The 7572-nt window shown below is 40.1% G+C and overlaps 1 non-coding gene across 1 annotated transcript; it reads left to right on the plus strand.

The window, feature by feature from the left end:
• Positions 1–3922: 3922 nt before the first annotated feature.
• On the plus strand, positions 3923–4029 carry LOC127125095 (small nucleolar RNA R71). Its single transcript, XR_007804556.1, has one exon. It is a non-coding gene; the product is annotated as a small nucleolar RNA R71 (small nucleolar RNA).
• Positions 4030–7572: the final 3543 nt, after the last annotated feature.

A 7572-nucleotide genomic window follows, 5' to 3' on the forward strand; every position in this document is an offset into this window, starting at 1 on the left:
CGTAGTCAACTGCCACGAGTATGTATTTGTTACCGAAAGAGGATGGAAAAGGTCCCATGAAGTCTATTCCCCACACGTCGAAAATCTCTACTTCCAAAACGCCCTTTTGTGGCATCTCGTCACGTCTAGATATGTTTCCTGTGCGTTGACATCTGTCACATTTCTTAATAGCTGCATGTACATCCTTCCATATATTTGGCCAATAGAAATCGGCTTGTAGGATTTTAGAGCAGGTCTTGGATGTACTTGCGTGTCCACCATAAAGAGCGGAGTGACAGTGTTGGATTATATTTTCTACCTCTTCTTCGGGTATACACCGATGGAAAATACCATCGGGGCCTCTTTTAAAAAGTAAGGGGTCATCCCTGTAATAGTGTTTTATGTCATAGAAGAATCGTTTCTTCTGCTGGTAGGATAAGGTAGGTGGAACTATTCCGGCAGCTAAATAATTGACGATGTCAGCGTACCACGGTGTAACGGATATAGCTAAGGTGGTTTCTACCTGTTTATCAGCTTTATTTTCTTCCAAAGTAGCTATAAGCTTATCGTACGAGAAATCATCGTTGATCGATGTTCTTTCCGGTTCAAGGTTCTCAAGTCTAGAGAGGTGATCTGCTACTACGTTTTCAGTTCCTTTCTTGTCTTTGATTTCCAAATCGAACTCTTGTAGCAACAGGATCCACCTTAGGAGTCTAGGTTTAGCATCCTTTTTTGTTAAGAGGTATTTGATAGCAGCGTGGTCAGTGTAGATGATTATTTTGGCTCCGACCAAGTAAGAACGAAATTTATCTAGCGCAAACACTACTGCTAGAAGTTCTTTCTCGGTTGTGGCGTAATTCATTTGTGCTTCATCTAGAGTTCTACTTGCGTAATATATAACGTGAAGCTTTTTATCCTTTCGTTGTCCTAAAACAGCACCTACAGCGTAATCACTAGCATCACACATTATTTCGAATGGTTCGTTCCAATCTGGTGTCTGCATTACGGGTGCGGAGATCAGTGCTTGTTTAAGCGTTTGAAATGCTTCTAAACATTTATTGTCGAATATGAATTCAGCATCTTTCATTAATAACCCGGTTAAAGGTTTAGTTATTTTAGAGAAGTCTTTAATGAATCGTCGGTAAAAACCGGCATGTCCTAAGAAGCTTCGTACTTCTCTCACAGTTTTCGGGGGTTGAAGATTTTCGATTACCTCTATTTTAGCTTTGTCTACTTCAATTCCTCTGTTCGAGATGATGTGTCCTAAAACAATTCCTTCTTGTACCATAAAGTGACATTTTTCCCAATTAAGTACTAGGTTTACTTTCACACATCGCTCTAGAACTCTTTCTAGGTTTTCAAGGCATTCTTCAAAGCTTTGTCCGCATACGGAAAAGTCATCCATAAATACTTCCATGATGTTTTCTAGAAAATCGGCGAATATTGCCATCATGCACCTTTGGAAGGTTGCAGGAGCATTACACAAGCCAAACGGCATTCCTCTATAAGCGAAGGTACCAAAAGGGCACGTGAACGTTGTCTTTTCTTGGTCATCAGGGTGAATCGGTATTTGAAAGAAACCTGAGTAACCGTCTAGGTAGCAGAAATGAGAATGTTTTGCTAATCGTTCTAACATCTGGTCAATGAATGGTAAAGGGAAATGATCTTTTCGGGTTGCTTTGTTTAGTTTCCTATAGTCAATGCACATTCTCCATCCCGATTCGATTCGTTTGGTTATAATTTCTCCTTTTTCATTTTCAATGACTGTTACACCTCCTTTTTTTGGTACTACGTGTACAGGACTAACCCATTTGCTATCAGATATAGGATATATGATACCTGCCTCTAATAACTTGGTTATTTCCTTCTTCACTACCTCACTCAGGATCGGGTTTAGTCTCCTCTGGTGTTCTCTAGAAGTTTTACAGTCTTCTTCTAGCATGATGCGGTGCATACAAATAGAGGGACTTATTCCTTTAAGATCGGTGATGTTGTAACCTAGTGCGGTTGGATATTTTCTTAAGATATGCAGGAGTTTTTCTGTTTCGAGTCTTCCTAGGTCAGCATTAACTATCACTGGTCGTTCAAGTTCTAAGTCTAGGAATTCATATCTCAGATTTTTGGGAAGTGTTTTCAGGTCTAAGGTTGGTTTCTTAAGGCATTGCGTAGGGTCCGGTGTTATTGCTAAACATTGGTTAAGTTTGTCTTCTACAAGATAGTCAGATGATTTGTCTTTTTCTAACTCCGTTTCTTTTATGCATTCACCGATGATATCCATGAAGTAACATGTATCTTCTATTGCAGGTGCTTTCAAAAATTGGGAAAGAATGAACTCAATTTTTTCTTCTCCTACTTCAAAAGTGAGTCGTCCTCGTTTTACGTCTATGATTGCACCGACAGTTGCTAAGAACGGTCTTCCCAGTATAATGGGTGTAACTTCATCTTCTCTAATATCCATAATTATAAAATCAGTTGGAATGTAGAATTGACCTATGCGCACTGGAACGTTTTCAAGAATTCCTACAGGATATTTGACGGAACGATCTGCTAGTTGCACAGACATTTTAGTTGGTCTTAATTCTCCCATTTCAAGTCTCTTGCATATGGATAAAGGCATAACACTAATACCGGCTCCTAAATCGCATAAGGCTTTGTCAATGACAAATTTTCCTATGTGACAGGGTATAGAGAAACTACCTGGGTCTTTAAGTTTAGGAGGCATATTCTGGATTATAGCGCTACATTCAGCGGTGAGTGTAACGGTTTCGCTATCTTCAAGTTTCCTTTTATTAGAAAGAATTTCTTTTAAAAACTTGGCATATGAGGGCATCTGCGTAATAGCTTCTGTAAACGGAATTGTGACGTTTAATTGTTTTAGTAGGTCAACAAATTTTTTGAATTGGCCCGTATCTTTGGTTTTAATAAGCCTTTGAGGGTAAGGGATAGGTGGTTTATAAGGTGGTGGAGGTACATAAGGTTCCTTCTTTTCTACGGTTTCCTTATTACCCTCTTCCTTTTCCTTAGGTTCACTTTCCTTCTCAGTTGACTTTTTAGAGTTTTGGTTTTCTATCCTTGGGTCAGACGGTCCTTCCACTTCCGTTCCACTTCTCAGTATAATTGCATGAGCGTGGCTTCTTGGGTTAGGTTGGGGTTGGCCAGGAAATGTACCAGTTGGGGCAACAGTAGGCGCTTGTTGTTGAGCTACTTGTGATATTTGCGTTTCCAGCATTTTGTTATGGGTAGCCAGGGCATCTACTTTACTTGCTAGTTGTTTAATTTGTTCGCCAGTGTGTACATTCTGGTTTAAGAAATCTTTATTGGTTTGCTGTTGAGAAGCTATAAAGTTTTCCATCATGATTTCCAAGTTGGATTTCCTAGGGGCGTTATTGTTAGGTGTAGATGGGATCGACTTCTGATATCCCGGAGGTATAGCTGGGGCTTGATTTGGGGATTGTCCAGGTGCGTATAAAGCATTATTACTCTTATATGAAAAATTGGGATGATTCTTCCAATTTGAGTTATAGGTGTGCGAGTAGGGGCTTCCTTGAGCATAGTTTACTTGCTCCGCTTGGATTCCTGTTAGGAGTTGACAATCTGCAGGAGTGTGACCTTGGATTCCACAAACTTCACAATTCTGAGTTTTGGCTACCACGGTGGCTGGAGGTGATACGTTTAAACTTTCAATTTTCTGGACCAGAGCATCCACTTTTGCATTAACATGATCAAGGTTACTTATCTCGTACATGCCATTTTTCGTTTGAGGTTTTTCTACCATTGTTCGTTCGCTTCCCCACTGATAGTGGTTTTGAGCCATGCTTTCGATAAGTTGGTAGCATCAGCATAAGGTTTGTTCATCAGTGCACCACCTGCGGCGGCGTCTATTGTTAACCTCGTGTTGTACAGGAGACCATTATAGAAGGTATGAATTACTAACCAGTCCTCTAAACCATGTTGTGGGCAAAGTCTCATCATGTCTTTGTATCTTTCCCATGCTTCGAAAAGAGACTCGTTATCTTTCTGTTTAAATCCATTTATCTGGGCTCTTAACATAGCTGTTTTGCTTGGCGGAAAATATCGAGCAAGAAAAACTTTCTTCAACTCGTTCCATGTGGTGACTAAGTTGGAAGGAAGAGATTGAAGCCATCTTCTAGCGCTATCTCTTAACGAGAAAGGAAAAAGACGAAGTCGAATTGCCTCTGAAGTGACACCATTAGCTTTAACAGTATCAGCGTATTGGACAAATACGGATAAATGAAGGTTTGGATCCTCGGTAGGATTTCCAGAGAATTGGTTCTGTTGCACTGCCTACAACAGTGAAGGTTTGAGTTCAAAGTTGTTTGCTTCGATTGCGGGTGGAGCAATACTCGAATGCGGCTCATCTTGCGATGGAGCGGCGTAATCTCTAAGAGCACGAGCTGGTTCTGCCATCTCGGGTATCGAAGGGAAAATATTTTTGAAATCGGGAAGTTCAACAGGAGGGAGGTTGTTTGCAGCACGATATTCCCGAATTCATCGTAAGACTCGGAGATATAGTTCGATATCATTGATTCGTAAGTAGAACGGCTCGCCTTGTGAGCGAGTGTGTGGCATACAAACCAACGAAAGAAAGAAAAGAAAAAGAAAAGCCTTAGTCTCTATAGCGTAACAGAAGAGTTACGATATCGACTAAATAAATTCCCCGGCAACGGCGCCAAAAACTTGATCGCGACTTTATGAGTCGAATTTGGGGTACAAACTGCAAGTGCACAGTTCTATCGCGTAGTTTTAAAAGATATCGATCCCACAGGGACTTATGAATCGATATACCGTTATCTAAGGTTACTTCGTAAAGCTAAGGCAGGCAATACTTTGATTGTTTGGGGGAAAAACTAAAACTAAAATAAGATCTAAAATAAATATCTAATAAGCGGATATCGGTATGTAGTTCGTCGTAATTAGGGAATCAAGTCTTCGTTGGTTTCTTGATTAAAAGTCTTATCTCAAACTCTCGCTCTGTTGAATAAACTATGATTTTATATTAACGTAGTTGTCACTTATAGTTAAGTCAAAAACCACTTTTTGAAAACAATAGAATCCATAGAAACTCTTTTTAAGAAAACACTAATCGTTTAAACACCCTTATCTCAAACTCTCGCTCTGTTGACTTAGGTTACATAATTAAATTCAAATGCTTAACTCTCGTCCTCACATTCAATCTTTAAAAATACTTTTTGAAAAAGATTAGAATTTAATTAACTCTAAAAATTGCTCTCGCCCTGATCTAGAATTAATGTCCAATTAACACTGTCCAGTCAAAAACTCAAACTCTCGTTCTATTGCTTTTAACTTCTTTATGTCTTTTACTTTCGTACAAAAACCTTGTTATTAAACCTGTAAATTGAGACCGTAAAAAGAGTGATTTTAATTTTAAACTTAATTAAACCAATTTGGTTTTGATTCCTTCATTCCGCTTACTCTACATACCGATACCTAAGTAAATCAGCCAGACATGCTAAACAGACTTAAATAATTATCATGCATAAACAGATTCATCTCAGGCAAATAATATAAATAAACAGTAAAGCAGGGCATATATAAATTCAAACAATAATTAAAGAACCTGAGAAATTAAATAGCAGTCTTGAACACTCCACCACAGGCCGGTTGGAAACTATTGTGCGAAAAAGAATTAACTAAAAGCGAAGGAATAAAAATAAAAACTAGATTCTAACGTAAGGTTAGATCCGGTGAAAGGTACACAATAGTTTCCGGTGTAGAAACTATTGTGCAAAAAAGAATTAACTAAGTGCTGAAAAAGAAAATAGAAACTGCGAAGGAAACAATATAAAAGTTGTAAAAGTAATGCTGTAAAAATGTGCTTGTACTGCTGGAAGAGAAAAATTGCGAAAAAGAGAAAACGGCGAGGAAGTCTGGAAAAAGCGTGGAACCTCTGCAGGGTTTGCAAAGCTGATATTTATACTGGTACTTTCTGTAACGGTTTCCAAAAGTAATCCGCGTCAAAGGTCTTCACGTGGCGAATGGTTAGGCGTGCAAATAGGACTCAACGTCTCTGAAGCCAAAAATATAGGGGAATGGTGTGACGTCCGTCACACCATGTGTGACGCTCGTCACACAAGTGTGCAAAGCGTGACGCTCGTCACAGCCTTTGTGACGCTCGTCACAGGCACAGCGCCTGTGCTCTTTGGCCTGGGCTTTTGATATTTGCTTCTTTTCATTCCTTTTTGCACCTCCTTTTCTTCCTTTTTTTACTTGTGCTTCAAATAAACCACCTGAGATAAATAGAAAGAAAATACCGCGTAATATCTAATAAAATGAAATAAATTGAAGTAAATTGAAGTAAATAATAATATAATTTAATTAAATTGAGTCCTAGAATGTGATACTATTTCATGTTATCATCTACCCTGGGCAAAGTATGCACGACAGAAGGAGGAACGGCAAGGACCGGGCTAGATGCCGACAGAGAAGCAAAGGTAGGAACAGGACCCTCAGGCATGAAATTGGGAGGCATCCCCCACGGGAACCCGGTTGGCATGGCTGTTGGAACAAAGTGTGCACTGGCAGCGGGTACAGTAGAGGAGACAATCTCGGAGACAACTGTCCTCTGGGGAGGAGTTGAAGGTGTCGGAGAAGACTGGCTCTGGGCAGCCATGACTGACTCCATTAGGACAATCAATCTGGCCACTTCCTCTTTCAGCTCGCGGTTCTCTTGCTCTAAGTGATCCATCAGTCTCGAAATGTTGGCTCTAGTGTAGTACCGATGAGTCAGCTTGTCTTCAAAATAAATGAAGGACACAGAGTTAGACCACAGGGCAAGGGACCGGAAACAAAACCTGCTTATGCATATGATGCATGCAATGTTTGTGCATATGATTTGTTTTTTATTTCAAAGGAAATTTAGAGTTTATTTGCAAATTCTGGAAATATTAAGCATTTTATCACATATGGAAATATCTCATCAAATAATATCAGGGAACAGAAGTGCAGCATCGTCAATCAGATACAAGAGAAAAGGAAAATAATCGTCCTATGGATCCCTAGAAACAATCATCTAAAGCTCGGGACACAGGAAGATAAGATGCGCGAAGCCTCTTCACCTCCCTCTCGTAGGCTGCCTCCATATCGACCTTCTCTTTGGCGAGTCGATCATACTTCCTCTTCCAGAACTTAGAAGACTGAGGAAGTAGAGAAGTCCATACATTATCAGGGTCATCAATAACCTGATGCTCAAGAAACTCAATCAACGCATCCTTCTCCTTAATCTGCTGAAGCAACTCTTCATGTTCACGGATCCAGGCACGTGAACGGTCTTCGTCTCTCAACTCCTCTACTCCTTGATTAGGGAGGGTTGAAGGCCCAGCCATAATCATAGGTGTAGGTCTCAGATACTCGTAAGGCATGATATACTCACACGCCCTCTTCCTAACCCAAACAGTGTAAGGCTCCAAAGCGATGCAATTCTTAGGACCCAACTCTTTCCTTCCTTTCCTATGAACCTTGCACCAAGCGCGGACCATCCTAGCTTTCAAGCCTTGGGGATCTTTACCATCCTGAAAGAATACACCCTCTAACAGAATGTTATTGGGTTTATCC

This window comes from Lathyrus oleraceus, chromosome 2, assembly GCF_024323335.1.
Source record: "Lathyrus oleraceus cultivar Zhongwan6 chromosome 2, CAAS_Psat_ZW6_1.0, whole genome shotgun sequence".
Classification (NCBI taxonomy): Eukaryota; Viridiplantae; Streptophyta; class Magnoliopsida; order Fabales; family Fabaceae; genus Lathyrus; species Lathyrus oleraceus.